We start from the raw sequence: 15,235 nt of genomic DNA on the forward strand, positions 1-15,235 counted from the left end.
GCAAAATCATAGCCAAAACATACAATTTAACACACATATATTTTTAATTTTTGGAGGGGGTAAAGGTAAATGTGAAAAAAAAAAAACAAAACAATTTCAGGAGACTGAAATTATTTTCTTTTTCTAAGRCTATGAGCATAAACCTCATATATAGCAAAATAGCAAAATATCCCTTRAAAGTACTAGCTAAAGCTGCATTCTGGACTGTTTTATACTTACAGAAGCAATATAAAGTGCTATACTATTTTACTGCAAGTACCAGTAAAAATGGTGACATTTGCTGTCACAGACCTCAATATCTCTGATGAAAAGATAGTTGAAAAACAAAGTATCTTGYTAGAATGATAATTACTGACAAAAATATAATGGCTATGGTTTCAGATCAAGAGTACATGATCTCATCAGAAATGTAAATCCCTGAACCAAATCACAACAGGGACTTGAGCCTCAATCTGTTAGCCCATGTTTGAATTCTCAAATGATGATACTGAGCCAAATACCCTCAGCTGATCTCTAATGTGCTTCAGTTTTCAGGGATACTTGCATAACATCTTCATTTCATTCTGCAATGGAAGGACTGTTCTAAAATCCTTGCTATTTCTAAAGAACTGGAAATGCTGTCTAACAGTTTCTTTTTGTTCCCAGATAAATATCAGTGAGAGCTTGCTTTTAAGAGAGCTCTGCAGTGTTAGGGATTCAGCCAGAGAAGTTTAAAAGAAATATCATTGGTAGTGCAGAACTTTTTTTATGCTGTCATAAAGCCAGGAGAAGTCAATTAGGTCTAGTACTTCATTAATGATGTTCACAAATCACATTTACAGCAAGCCTCATATCTATCGCTCTGTTAGAATGTGCCATTTGGAAAGACTAGTTTTGACACCCTTATATGATGGCACTGCAGCTACTGCTGGGGCAATTAATTTTTACTTGTGCTCTGGAGAAACCAAGCAAAACTTTCTAAGGCATTTGGCCAATTACACACTCTTTAGGGCAATGAAGCCTTTGCAGGAAGCTTGGCTTTATATTACCACTACGATCAAAGCTTTAATGAAATTGCTTCATGACGGAAGACACTGGACTATTGAGAAAAAGCTACAAAAATAAATTAATGCACAATTGTGAATCTGCAAAAAGACATATCTTTCAGGTTTCTGACTTTTTATTAATGTGCTCCACCAAGCAGCCTCCCCCGTGTACAGTTCGAGCAGATATTACAAGAACACCTTTTCTTTTTGATAAATGATAAAGGCCATCCATGGGATCTTCATAATGGGAGTGTTGTATTCCCTTTGTTTTATTACAGTATTTCCAGAGGAAAGGTGTTACTCTGTTCTCATGGGGAAAACTTGGAAGATCTGGAGTTCCTTTATGGATGCACCAGCATAAAAATCTACAGAGGAACCTGGGGAATTGCAGGCTGTTCTGCAGCTCTGATACAGCACATCCCCACTAATATATGTGTCAGAGCATTGTAAAAAAAATAGCAGCGAAGTTAAGCAGAGCAATAAAAACTGTAGTTTAGGAAGAGGCAAAACTTTGAAGATTCTTCCCAACAGCGGCTGTGCTGTACACACAGACAGCCCTGCACCGGTTCGATCCCCTCACACCCGGGCACAGCACACCAAGCCGGATGCTGAGCTTGCACAATTSCTTGGCCGCAGCCCCATCTGTGAAGTGTTTGCGAGTCACTGAGGATGTTAATGAGTTTCTTTGAAATGCAAGTGGAGAGAGTAGAGCACCTGCAGCAGACACACTGCAGCATCGTCCCCTGGGGGCCAGTGAGCTTCATGAGCCTCTCAGGGTAAAGGCTACCCCAGCACAGTGTGAGGCTACCCATTCTCTCACAGTAACTTGCACGACCCTGATCAAGCCAAGGCATGAGCCAACCAGCGACATACCCTGAGCTGCACACCACAGATCAAGTTCCTAAGCAGGAGACTGTAATAAGCTTGCAGAAAAGGAGAGCACGGGGACAAAGGAAGCCTGGGGGGACTGAACCTACAGCGAGGAGAAGGAAATTCTCTTAACAGAAAGCACATCTTCACTGTTGTTTTTAACCCTGCTTTTCTGAATTCACCCTTAAATTTTTATGTTTTAGATCCTCAAAGACAAAAGAAATGGGTAAATTCTTTGTGAAAACATTTCCTCAACAGCACAGAGATAAACCAGGCTCCAGTGCAAAGCCTTCACCTGGATTACGTGTCCTGTACTATGTACTGAGCCATGTAATCAGCTCTGAAGGCACTCAGGTATGGCCTAACTCAGAAAATACCCCAGTGCCCACACAAGGAGCCCAGATGCACCTTATCCCTCGTCTGACTTTCCTGAGGTCCTGATGGGAACACTGGATAGGCAAGKTGCCTATCTGGATCTTGATACGAATCTGCACTTTGGTGATAGCAAAAGCCACCTTGCCTGACTGTCAGCACAGATAAAAAGTGGAGGAATTAATCATTTCAGTGACTGTAACCCCATGATAATCACATACAAATGCAAAAATAAATCACAGCTTGTGTGAATCAACACAGGCAGGTGACTTTGAGGGCAACCAAAAAACCATGGCTGAAATGCAAAGAGTCAATTTATCCCTTTACCTTGCTGACTGGATGATCCCAAAACATCAGGCTGCAGAGACACACAACACGAGGACATGGGCACTGTCAGGTTTCCCATACGGTTTTTCTCCAGGCCTTAGCATTCCCAGCTGCAAGGGCACCTAAACAATCTACCATCCTCTAACCCCTTCCTCCCAACATAGCCCTTGGTCAGTACTCTCTAACAYAGATTAGAAACCTCTCTTTTTTTGTTTTTCTGTTTCATACAAGATCCAAAATATCCATATCCTCTTTCAGAATTGTGTTTTTCTTATATTTGATTGGTTTGCCTTTACTAAGCAGGCTAGAGCAAGGTGTATGTGAAGATTTCAAAATACTCTTTCTTTTGACACATCATTTTATGGTAGCTTATTTGAAGAATAACTTACTCATAAGTTCATATTTACTTGTTCCTGTTATGCTTTTCATTTTCAGGCCAGAGGAGGAGTGAAAGGCAGAAAAGGCAGCACAGAATAGTGCAGAAGTGGTTGCTAGTGGCAGCTCCTGGGGACCAAGCATCTCATCAGGATACCAAGGCTTGTTACAGAGTAGAAACAAGGAATGGGAAGCACAGTCCTCAYGACAGATTGTGTGAAAAGATAAAAAGCCTGACTACTGTACAGCTGAGAGACACGGCAGCTCAGGGATCAGGAAAGAGCTTTTGAAGTCTAGACAGGAGCTCTCATCCCTGCTCTGCCACTCTTGAGTGACCCCAGCGAAGTGTCGATTTGCTAATCTTCACCTGGGCAAGCTTGCTGCATTATTTACTGCTAAATATCTGCAGACAAGAAGAGCACAAYATAGCAGTAAGTGCCAAATTAAACCCTGCAGGGTTCACAGGAGTTCATCCCTCAGCTTTGCACTGATTTTCARTGATGAGTCGGCCCCATTCTAGAGGAGAGGCAGAACCAAGGGCAAGAYTCAGCAACACACATAGCACAGCCTGACGGATGCTCATGAGCTTTAGCCAAATGAGCCCCATTTTCACAAGGCACATTTACTGGAAAAGCACAAACTACTGCAGTAGCCAAGCAAGGTCACACATTGTGTTTCAGGGAAGCCACTGCAGTGTCTGAGCTTCCTGGAAGACTCATAAAAACCACCATCCAGATACAGAAAATAATACTGTTTAATGGAGCAAAAGGTTATCAGTGATCCTCAGTGTGCAGTTGATAGGGAGCATGGCTTGTTGCAGGCCAGAGAGATGCCCCTGAGAGTGGACGGCTGAGGCTTGGTGCAGGAGGGCTGCTCCCCTCCCCTTTCCAGAGATCCCCACCACAGAGGTCACTTCAGGTTCACCAGCTCCATGGTACCTGCCGCCACTGGGAGAGTAAGAATTCCCTCCACTTTCTGTAGCTGGATCCTCTCCTAATGGTAATGAGACACTCAGAAAGAAAGCATTTACTTAGACAAACATCATCATCCATCTAAGCCATGGYAATAATAAAACTTCTCTTGCCAGAATTCACTTACATTGAGTGATGACTCTTAACTAAATGCATTTTTCCCATGAATYCCCTTGGTACACTGACTTTACGGATAGCAAATAACGTCCTGTCTCTAAAGAAATCCATATTCATCTCACAAATCTGCAGCACAGAAGAGAGGCAACTACTGCTGCCTCAGACGYACACCACGGCCCCATTTCTGCAGACCTTTGCAGCTCCTGTAGACATTGCCACAAAACAGCCCCAGGGCAGGCAGCCACCCGCTTTGTGTTGGTGTAGATGCTCATCCACACAGAGCCCCCGAGGCTGGCAGGCAGGCAAGCCAAGGCACTGACTCCAGSATGTGTGCAGCAGGCTGTCAATTCAACATGCTGTTGCCACAAGCTCACTGACGGCAGTTTAAGTGACAAGCTCTCCAATTATTTTCAATGAGGAATGCAAAATTAAAAAATTGAAGGAAAAYCAAGCCAGCGCATTTAATGTCTTTTCATGAGATCAAGACCGATGCAAGGCGTGGGGGAACAAGTCACAGTGTGCCTTCCAGCTGGTCAGGCTGTCTGGGCTGGCTGAGATGACCAAGTGGTTTAAGGAGGAGCTACCTGTGGTCCCTGGGGTCACAGACCGTGTGGTAGCTGCAGGTTTGCAAAGAAGAAACCTGCTCCACTTCAGTGTGCCTGAACTATCGGGCAGGCATTGAGGAGCTACATAATTGTCCTCCTAACCCCAATACCCACTCAGGACAAGTCTGTGAGGAACCATCAAGAGGGAAGGAAGCACTGGTGACAAAAATAAGTTTAAAAAGACTGTCTAGGAATGAAAGACTTTACCTTTACTTGGAAATTCATTTTTTACTACATTTTTTTTTTCTAAGACATTTCCTGAGGATAAGAAACATTATTTTTTGCAGCCAGCTCTACAGAATTAATGAAAACCTTCAACTTCCCAGGACCCCAGGGTCCCCTGGGGGCAATCGTCCCAATTAACATGTTCTTGATTGCTTGTCATTAGCCTTTTAGAGTGTGAAAAAGTGTTACAGAGAAATCRCAGTTCAGCCACCTAGCTAATCCAGTGGAACATTTTTATTGTTGTATCTGAGTGAAGAAGCCATAAAACTGAGAGAGAGAAACTGCGCTGAATCTTYCCAGCTCTTTGAGCAAGTACCCCCCAAAGATTTTGCACGATTTCCCCTCTCCCAGCTGTAATTTAAATAGCCCAAAACCTATGGCTTGTGTAGGAGTTTGTTATGTGCTTTATTCTCTCATAACTTAYGCTTGAGGCCTGGTGGTGCAGAAAGTGTCGGCGAATTAAAGGCTCAAGGCACACCAGGGAGGCTCTTCCAATAATCCCAGAGTGAACCACAAGCTGAACTAAGTTATTAATGGAGACAATAATTGTGAAGATGAGGCACAGTCTCTCTGCCTTTAGCCCCTCCACCTGCAGAGCYTGCACACTGACTTTTGTCTCTGCCCAAGGGCTGCCTTAAGCATTCCTTAGCATGGATGTAATCATCAAACAGGCTCACAGGAATCTGCAGCACAACCTTCCCATTARAAATCACGAGGTGTTTTGAACCTTCTGTTATGTGGGCACTGGCCCAGCCTCAGCTGTGACTCTCTCAGTCGAGGTAGACCAGGTGTACAGAACAAAAGAGGAATCACCTGAGGAATAAATGGGTACGTTCCAGGTTACTGGGGAGCCCCAAAAGCAGACACAGTGCTGCAGGCACCATTTAGAAATCCCAAACAGAGGAAAAGAATAAYGGTCCTCAACCTGCTGCCTGTGTTTTCATTAAGGCAGTCCAGGATGTRGTTCTGCATCCTTCTTCACCACAAGGGCATGTTGCTGGCTTTTGTTCAACTTGTCCATCAGGACTCTCTGACTGTTGTACAAACAGAGCTCCACGCACCACCCAGTCCACATAGTCTGCTTTGTTTTACAGATGTATGCTGGCAGGTTCAGGGCTTAATCCTGACCATTACTGTATTAGAACACCCTCCAAATGCAGCACTTTTTGATATYGTGTCCAGCTCTGGKGTCACYAATACAAGAAGGATGTGGACCTCTTAAGTGAGTCTATAGAAGGGACATTAATATGATCAAAGGGCTGGCACACCTCTATGAAGAGAGGCTGAGAGAGTTGGGGTAGTTCAGCACACAGAAGGAAAGGCTCCAGGGACACCTTCTAGCACSTTCCAGTAACTGAAGGGGCTTACAAGAGAGCTGCAGAGTGASTTTTTACAAGGCATGTGGTAACAGGACRAGGCRGAATGGCTTTAAACTGAAAGAGAGCAGGTTTAGATTARATATTATTGTGAGGATGGTCAGACTGGCACAGGTTGCTCAGAGAAGTGATGATGCCCCATCCCTTGGAGTGTCCAAGGCCAGGGCAGATGGAGTTTTGAGCAACCTGGTCTACTGGAATGTGTCCTTGCCCAGAGCAGAGGGGTTAGAACTGGTTGATCTTCAAGGTTCCTTTCAACCCAAAACAATATCTGTGATTGTATGACTGTATGATTCCATGATGGATGCTGCTATCCMCTGAAACAGTAAGGGCAGGGTGTAAAGTGTGCTCCAAGAGCAAGGCTAACCAGGCTGCCTGAGGATATACACTGGAGAAAAGACCAGTGACTGGATGGACAGGGAACTTTCACCATGCTGTTCCAGCTCTGCCACTGTTGGTCCCGCCTGCCACTCCCAAGGATCAGAACAGATGAGAAGAAAGTCCTTCTAGTCACTGGGGCATTGTGAGTGGACTGTATGAAACTCCTGTTTCCTGCAGGCAGACCAATGGGGAAGTGTGATGTGAGGGCCACATCAGGCTCCRATTGCTTGTCTCTTATAAGGACCACTCTATCGCCTAGAAAAAAGCCAGAAAATGAGCCAGAGGATTAATTATTTCTGTTCCTCTCTCAGTAATTACTGAACATCCATATTACAYAATGTCAGTCCTTAATATTTTTAAAAATAAACAACTTGCAGTAAGGCTTATAAGGCAAAATTAAAAACCTGACATAAAGTATCCTGACTCTTTCATGTGTATGCCTCAGCAGGGGAATAGACTCCACACAAGAATGTCTGTATTTCTTTTCCAGTTATTTGGGTTAACTGTGATGAGAAAGAAGCAACCAACAATGCCAGACATGCTCCGTGTTACACCTGCCACGCTGACTGCAGCCAAGATCACTGTGTCTAGTGATCTCCTACTTTCTGAGACCAAAATGTCTAAATTGCAATGGCTCCAGCTCTCCAACCACCCACAAACCTCATGCAGAAAGATCATTTTTCTGTGCAGCACAGAGCCAGGAAAAGCACGCTCTTGTTTCTYCTTTCTTCAGCCCTTCAGCCCCAGCAGATGAAGGGCAACAAAGGCAATAASTTCTGACCTATTTTCAACTAAGTTTATCTAGACTGGGCAAAACCCATGGTTGGAAAGATCCTAAATTCTCTCAAACAGAATTAAGCATTTATGAAYTGTTTCTTTGAGCTTTGCTCTCTTATACTGTGTTTTTYACTAAGCATGACACCCTGMAAYTCCCRGTGATGCATATTTACTGAGACACCWTGCACATAYCTTTTCCCACAATTAAACYTCARAATGCTATGAAGACATTCATTTGTACCTTTAGATATGTTCCCAATATGCACTTAGGAACGTTCAATTACAAAGGGACCATTAACATTCAGATAGAGCACAATAAGGTTCCAATGTTTAGGCCCCTGGCAAGGTTAAATTCATTTTTACTAGTGTAAACACAGCCTCAGAGCTCCCTGACATGACATTTCAAATGTAGAATCTGCTTTTAAAATTGCACCTGGGACACAATCATCCTATATTGCAGAGCAGGCATAGTGAGGACCGGCTGGCAAGTAGTTTTGCAGAAAAGTACTTAAGGGTCACAGTGGGCAACAASAAGTCAGCAATAAGTCATTGCAGCAAAAAAAGGTCAACAGTCTCCTGGACAGATTGAAAAGGTTGATCCTTCCCCTCTATCAGCACTCATGAGATCACATCTAGAGTATTATGACCAGATTTATACAAGAAACAATTAAGTGGAAGATGTCCAGTGAAGGGATGGATCTCTTGCCCAGTGAGAGAATTAGGTTCATTCAGGCTGGAGGAGAGAAGGCTCAAAGGGGGTCTTGTTGCTGCCTTTAAAAGAAATACCTGATAGGAGGATGTGGGGAAGACAGAGGCAGGCACTTCTCAGAGGCTGAGAGCAAAAGGGCTACAGGTGACAGTCATGGGACAAACCATAGGGAATTCCAATTAGGCATCAGAGAAATATTTTGATCATYGCAGTGGTCAATCATCCGCATGAGCTGTATAGAGAGGTTGTGGAATCTCTGTGTTTGGAGAAACTCACAATCTGACAAGATCCTGGACATGCTATGAGCAGGGACTTGGACTGGTTCAGGTACCTCCCAGGCTGTATCATTCCACTACTTCATGTTTCTGTGACAAACCTTCCTAAAACTACCATAAAGAAAACTGTTTTTAATCTAAATATAGCTGCTTAAATCTAAGTACAACTAAATCATCTTTCAYTAAGTATTTAGTAATTTAGAGATATAATCAGATTTTTTTTTTCTTACTTTCAAATTCCTTACACCATTTTGTCTAGGAAGTTATTTCAATTACATGCTCCTTTTTCTTTCCATGCATCTGAAAAAAAATCTTGACTCTGGAGTTGGCTTCCAAACAGATTTCAGAGCCAGCCTCCTTAAGCCTTCATTATGGTTGAAAACCCCAGTCCTGTTCTCCACTTTTCCTACTCTTTTATAGAAGAACTTTTGCTCACAGGTCACATTTCTCCCTGTTGAGTCCCTTTTATTTTGCATCTTCTTAAAATACTACATCCAAAACATCACTCCAACATAGATTTTGTAAATATGAGAAAAACTAAATTAGCTAAGATCATATTTCACCTAGGGGGATGTGCCTGTCAATGCATTCAGGAYAGATATAAGTACTTTCTAAGCCAACATTACATTGTTGACGTGTCTTCAGTCTGTGATTTGGCACCAACACCAATTTTTTTCACAGCATTGTTACCACTTTCCCCTATGCTGTATTGGAGCTTAATTTCCTAAAAYATATTCTTCAGATTGGTCTTCATTAAATTCCCTTTTTGTGATTTTATACTATCTATTTATAGCAATCTTACTATCTGCACAGTATTTCACATTGTTCTCTTATTTTAACCATAATAATTGCAATATTTATAAACATAAACATTTGTTGCAAATTTTTGTGTGGTTATTTGACTCTTGGATCTTTAGGAAGTTCTAATGCAGTCACAAGTTTCTTGTTACATATCTGCTTTTCTCCCCATCTGAAAAATTGATTGACGAGCTGCTTCTTAATCTTCTTTCCCTTAGCATTAGGAATTTTGGGTTTTTTGGGATAGCTTTCCCCAGATACCTTCTGATTTTGTTTCATGCTATATTAATAATTCTGTCCATTTCAATCAAATCAAATGCAYGAAAATTTGTTCCATCAGATTTCCAAAACCACAATTGGGTAGTGGGTGTCCAGATAGGCTGCTTTATCCAGAGTATTGTTATWCTGTGGCTGTCACCATTACCAGTCTAGATCTTGGAGTGCTCCTCATGTTGTTAACACACTTCTCATACTTCACAACCTGATCAAATAATTTCTAGTAAAGCTCTTCATGTGTTTATGCTTTCATTATTATTACCTTCATCCAGATGTTCTCAAACTCTTATAATCACTTCCTGGACATTCAAGTAAGCATGGACAGGCCTTCTTTCTCTTTTATTGGTATAACTATGATGCAAAGCACAGATTTTACACACTGCATCTCATGTATTTATGTAAGRAAACTCACATATACAGAAAGGTGTGTGATTCTACCTCACTCAGCAGAATGAGCTATCAAAATCACCAGTAGATGATGAACCAGTCCTTAAAAATCATTTCCAGAAAACTACGCCCTCTGCCACTGTTAGCCTCCATCCCTTCTTCTTCGCCACCCCCTCTAGCCATGATCCTCACTCAAAGAATAATTATTATTCCRGCTGAAAAGCTACAGCCCAGCAATACTCATCTCACAGTCTATATGTGGTGTGTACTTTAAAGTAAACACACTTTTCACAGCAGCCTTCATACACAGATATGGATTGTAATTTCAATAAACTTTATATTTTATATTTTAACTGTATGGTCACACACAAATGAGTGTGAATTTTCTTCACTGCCTTGTGCTAAATACGTATYTATCCGTGGTAACAAAGAACAAGGGAGGGCTGGCTTGTGTTTAGTGTGTGYCACTGCTGCTGAAGGAAGTTCAATAAACTTGCTGGGTATTCTTGTGCTGAAACTCTCATTGCTACTGCTTGTGAAAAAAAGGTACTACAGCCTCTCCTGAACAGCAAGAGCAATCAGCTTGTACAGAGCTTTTATCCAAGGAATATCAAATTGGTTGCCCAATGTTAATTAACTCCTGGGGTGTTCCTGTGTGGTACATTGTTGTTGTTATTCACCAACAAAATAAACTTTGCTAATTTACAACAAGCTGACTGAAGTAATTAATGTCACCCATATGTAAAACACGTTAATCCTCTCATTCAAAGATTCTCAGCTTTCAAAAACTCAAGATAGTTATACATTCATGGATTTTTTTTTTTTAGTTAAGAGAAAACATTAATTAAAATGTTTGCTGAAGACACGGCCCTGCCCCTCCATTCCAAGGCATGAGTAAGACCACAGCCAGAGCTGTGACTCTTTGTGTTTGAAGAGTATTTTTCTCATCCTGTAGAGCAGATGCACATGATCCTTGTAGAGAAAGAAGGCTGTGTTCTACAGCTCGGTGGGGCTGCAGCCAGCACATACGTGCTCATGTTGTCATAGGCACTACTGTGTCTTTCCCAAACTCCCACCCTACTGAGGCACTGGAGCAACTCAAGGTCAGCAGATCAGGGGATTTTGGGGGTGTCCTGGCTCCCCACAGGTCACGGAGTCCATTTACTCCAGCAGGGTAATGGCAAAATGTGTGGCCACTTGAAACTCAATGGGTAACAGTGYCCACATGGACATGCTGAAACAGAAGCTCTAAACAATTAGTTATTTTTGTTTGAAGCATAAATTATGAGCTCCCAAGGAAGCTTGTCTSTACAACTGAAGATATGTAATAACTGCTGACAGTCTCACATGATGTATAGCTTTATTTTGACATCTAAAGGACTATTTTCAATTATTTCTTCCTGGACAATTATGCTTATTCTAGCCCCATAATGCATTGTGTCAGTCATCTCTGGACATAAAACACTTTTATTGGGTACAGTTAGCTTTTTCCTTCCACACAAAATATCTTTCGACCTATAATTAAATTTCATAAAACTTCAGTACCATAATTTAGCAGTTCCTTTCCTAATGTTAGGTCTGYGTTTGTACAAAATAAAAAAGGCCATATATATGCTTTATCTCTAAAGCCTTAATTTATTTCTTGTTTATATAAAGTGTCAAAAAACTGGTCAAAGTGGTGTGTTACAAGGCAAGATTTAAGCTAGTATAATACCTTGACAAGGCCATTCCACAACTGGCAGAGTGCAGGATTAGCTTGGGTTTGAAATTAGTTAACTTCACCACATAACTTTCCTCGTAGTAGGTCAATAATCTGGCCATGTATTATCCCCCATTATCCAATGCCAAATGACTTCACAGCATTTTAGGAGAGGAAAACCTGCTGACTGTGGTTGTGCTCTGCTCAGTCTACTCTGATGCAATTCCTTTTATAAAGCACAGCAAATGACCAGGTGCCYCCAGGACTGGGGTAACAACATGGGKTKTGTAAAGGCARCTACACCAAGGACTGGAGCAGGCTGATACCTCAACAGGGCTCCCATACAGCAGTCAAAGACACAAAATTCAAGGCAAAGCCATACAGATAGTGAAGTAGACTTTTAATTTTAAAGAAACTTATTTGCCTCAACCACACACATTCTCTCAAAATTATCTTGTTCCTCTATGCTTTTAAGAACTGAGATGTGTGTGTGTTCAAGCACTTTGTCCAGGATGACTTATGGTTACATGGAGGGTGAGGGACACCATATAGAAAGTTTTTATCCAGTCTTCTGGATTMATCCTGAGTGGTGATGAAAAGCATGAACCTTGGAGCCTTAGCAGCCTCTCTTGCTGAAAAAAGCTCATACCTAGAGCGAGTTGTTTTGCACCAGCTTTGTATCTGAGATGAGGTCTGTGGTCATGGAGCAATCATCACTTCTTCCAACATTTGGAATTTTATTTACTTCATTCCTCTATTTTATCTTCCTTTCCACAGTCTTTTGACCTACTATATATATAGCATTACTTTAAATACTTCTTTGCCATTAATTCCAATGCCTTACACATGTACAGTTTCATTCATACTCTGTAGGTACGATTTAAAAATTTAGAACAGAACATCCTAGGGGCAGTAAGGGTCTCACCTCAACATGTAAGGCAAGAGCCCAATCTCACCCAAATGCCATCTTTCATAGCTTTCAGATACAGGAACTGGAGATCCAGGATATGGAAACCATTCATTGTAAGAACAAGCAAAGCCATACAGGTACAGTGGAATGAGTTTGCAATATATTGCTCYATCTATCATCTAAAAAGAAAAATTTTCTTTCAGCCATGGCTCACACTGCTGAATAGAGGTTAAATCAGAGGTATGAGCCTGAATTTTCTACCAAGAGACAGAATTTCATAGGAAGACAAGTCACACTGRAATTACTGGTTGCACAGGTACACTGGATGTTCAAAAGGAACTTCCAGGGCATATGGTTAGGGACTTAAAATAGGTGTGGCCGAGTTGATGATGGTTCTGTTCATTTATTGACCCCAGATTATACTTTTGGGCAATTGGAAAAAAAATAATTCAGGTACTCCAGAAATCAAGGRTATAATTATGATATGAAGTTTGTAYAATCACTTTAGAACATCTCAAAGGCAAGCCATTTATCAGAAAAATGCCTCTTACTGTTTTAATGAGTGTTACTAAGCAGTTCAGTCTTCCCTGCTCAACAATCCTCAATTATTCCCATGCACATCAGTAATAAGATTTGAGACCATTAACCTGTAAATCATTGGTTCAAATGTTGAAGAGTTCATTAGTGACTAGAAGGCATTAGTATCTAATGACTRGTTTCATTCCAGTGAACAAATAGTCACTGCCACAGCTGGCATTAGTATATTATTGCAGTACAGAYCTAGGAAAGGTACCAGACACAGATTTCACTTCTGCCAATCTGCCATCCCTGCCAGTTCAAAGTATTAAGCTTTGAAATTAAATTTTTTTCTGTGTCTTCAAGAGAAGCTCTTGGAACATTGTTGGGAAATGACTGAACAGTTCTAAAAATTTTAAAAAAAAAGATAAAAAAACACAAATCATCTTTTAATGTTTGAATCCACTTTTCTAGAGATTTCTGTGTTATAATTAAATCACTGTGAAAAAATCACTGTCTGAAAAAATACAAAGGAATGAGAAATGCAAATGTCCCATACAGCTGGGACATTTAAAAATGTTTCTCTCTCTCCCCTRTGTGTATTTCTCTGCTTCATCGAAATTTGGAAACCACAGTGGTTCTKCTAATACACAGAATCACTCTCCAGAATATTTACTGCAAGTCTCATTCATCCTGCAGCAAGSTTGTGATGATGGGACCCAAGGGCTGCAAGGACTCTAGTATGCCACAGAGGTCAATCCTTGCAATCCAGAATAGTCCAACACAAGTATTGCCAGACACAACAGCATYCAGCAAAATTGAATTGGAAGTCAGGACACATTACTGAGAAAAAATGCACCACTACTGCTTAGTTTCTTCTAATTTAAGCATTCACTACTGGGAGCACAGTGCTGTTTTAGAAGAACTTTAGCTCATTTTCTTAAGCAAGACCAGAAACACAAAGACCAAGAATAACAAAAGGTGCAATATTTCATAGGAGCAATGCAGGAGACATTAAATATACCATGAATGACCAAAGCACAACTAAGAGGGGCATTTTCTAGATGAAAATAGGCAGCAGACCACAGGTGCCAGACTTTTATAGGCTGCTATCTGATTACACATGTACAGCCACTCTCATGTATTTACAATAAATTATTATATGAGTCATAAGCCACATAGTGACCTTTGCAGTCCATTAATTTTATTCTTTCCTCCTGTTCAATTAGTGCAAGACCTTGAGTCATTGTGGGTAACCCCAGAAGAATTGTAACTAAAAATTAATATAAAGCCAACGTGTGGTGTGCAAAGCTCTGAACTACTTTTGTCACRACGTGTTTATGATAATGAAACAGTGATGAAGACTTTATCGCTGAGTAAAATATTTTTGAATGTACAGTCACTGACCTGCAAACTGTTCATATGGTGAATGTATTAGAACATTTTCCTAAAGATCTCCCTCACAGCTGAGAAATAAGCCAGACCAGTTTTGAATAGGATTTAGCTGACTAACCACCACCTACAAGTTTTGCAAATTGCAGATCTCCTGCCACAAACAMGGCTTATATATTCAGCATGTAAAATCCAATTAATAAATAGTTTTAGGATGCATGTGTTTTAAGCTACTAAATGGCAAAAGCATTAAATCAGGTACTCATTCCTTCTGCATTTATAACTTAGGCCTGGGTTAGTAGATACTGAAAATACAACTCCAGCCAGGATTAGGTGTAGAAGTAACCAAGTGAACTGAAGCAGRATTTGCATTTGCATTTACTCCTCTGACCTGTTAGTCCTTCAACCACATTAACCCTGTGCTGGTAAGAACCATGTTRTGCAACAAGGCAACCAGAAAGAGGAAGTATTTTAGTGTGGGCTCCATCCTGAAAGTCCTGAGCACATTCAGTTATGAAGATGTATAATCGAGTCTCAGTTATCTTCTRTGCAAAGGTTAAAAACATCCAACAGAATGAAAAGGAAATAATTTAGTTTTTTATTATTTACTATATGGTTGCTATGGCTCACCGGACAAAACAGTAGTAGGGGAGAAGAGAGCCAGGGTAGAATCAGAGATGTGTTCTCCTCCTCACCAGGTATCACCCCAAGTGTGAATTTCGTGCTGCTTGTGGGATTTGTCAGCTGTTCTTGGAACAATCCTGCCTGTGGGGAGGGCAAGAACAGGTTTGGGAAGGCCACGTGCCCACTGCACAATGTGAACTTACAGCCCAGCAAAATCTCCTTTCTGGA

Source organism: Malurus melanocephalus, unplaced genomic scaffold (genome assembly GCF_030028575.1).
Source record: "Malurus melanocephalus ecotype Western Australia unplaced genomic scaffold, MMel_1.1 scaffold_213, whole genome shotgun sequence".
Taxonomy (NCBI): domain Eukaryota; kingdom Metazoa; phylum Chordata; class Aves; order Passeriformes; family Maluridae; genus Malurus; species Malurus melanocephalus.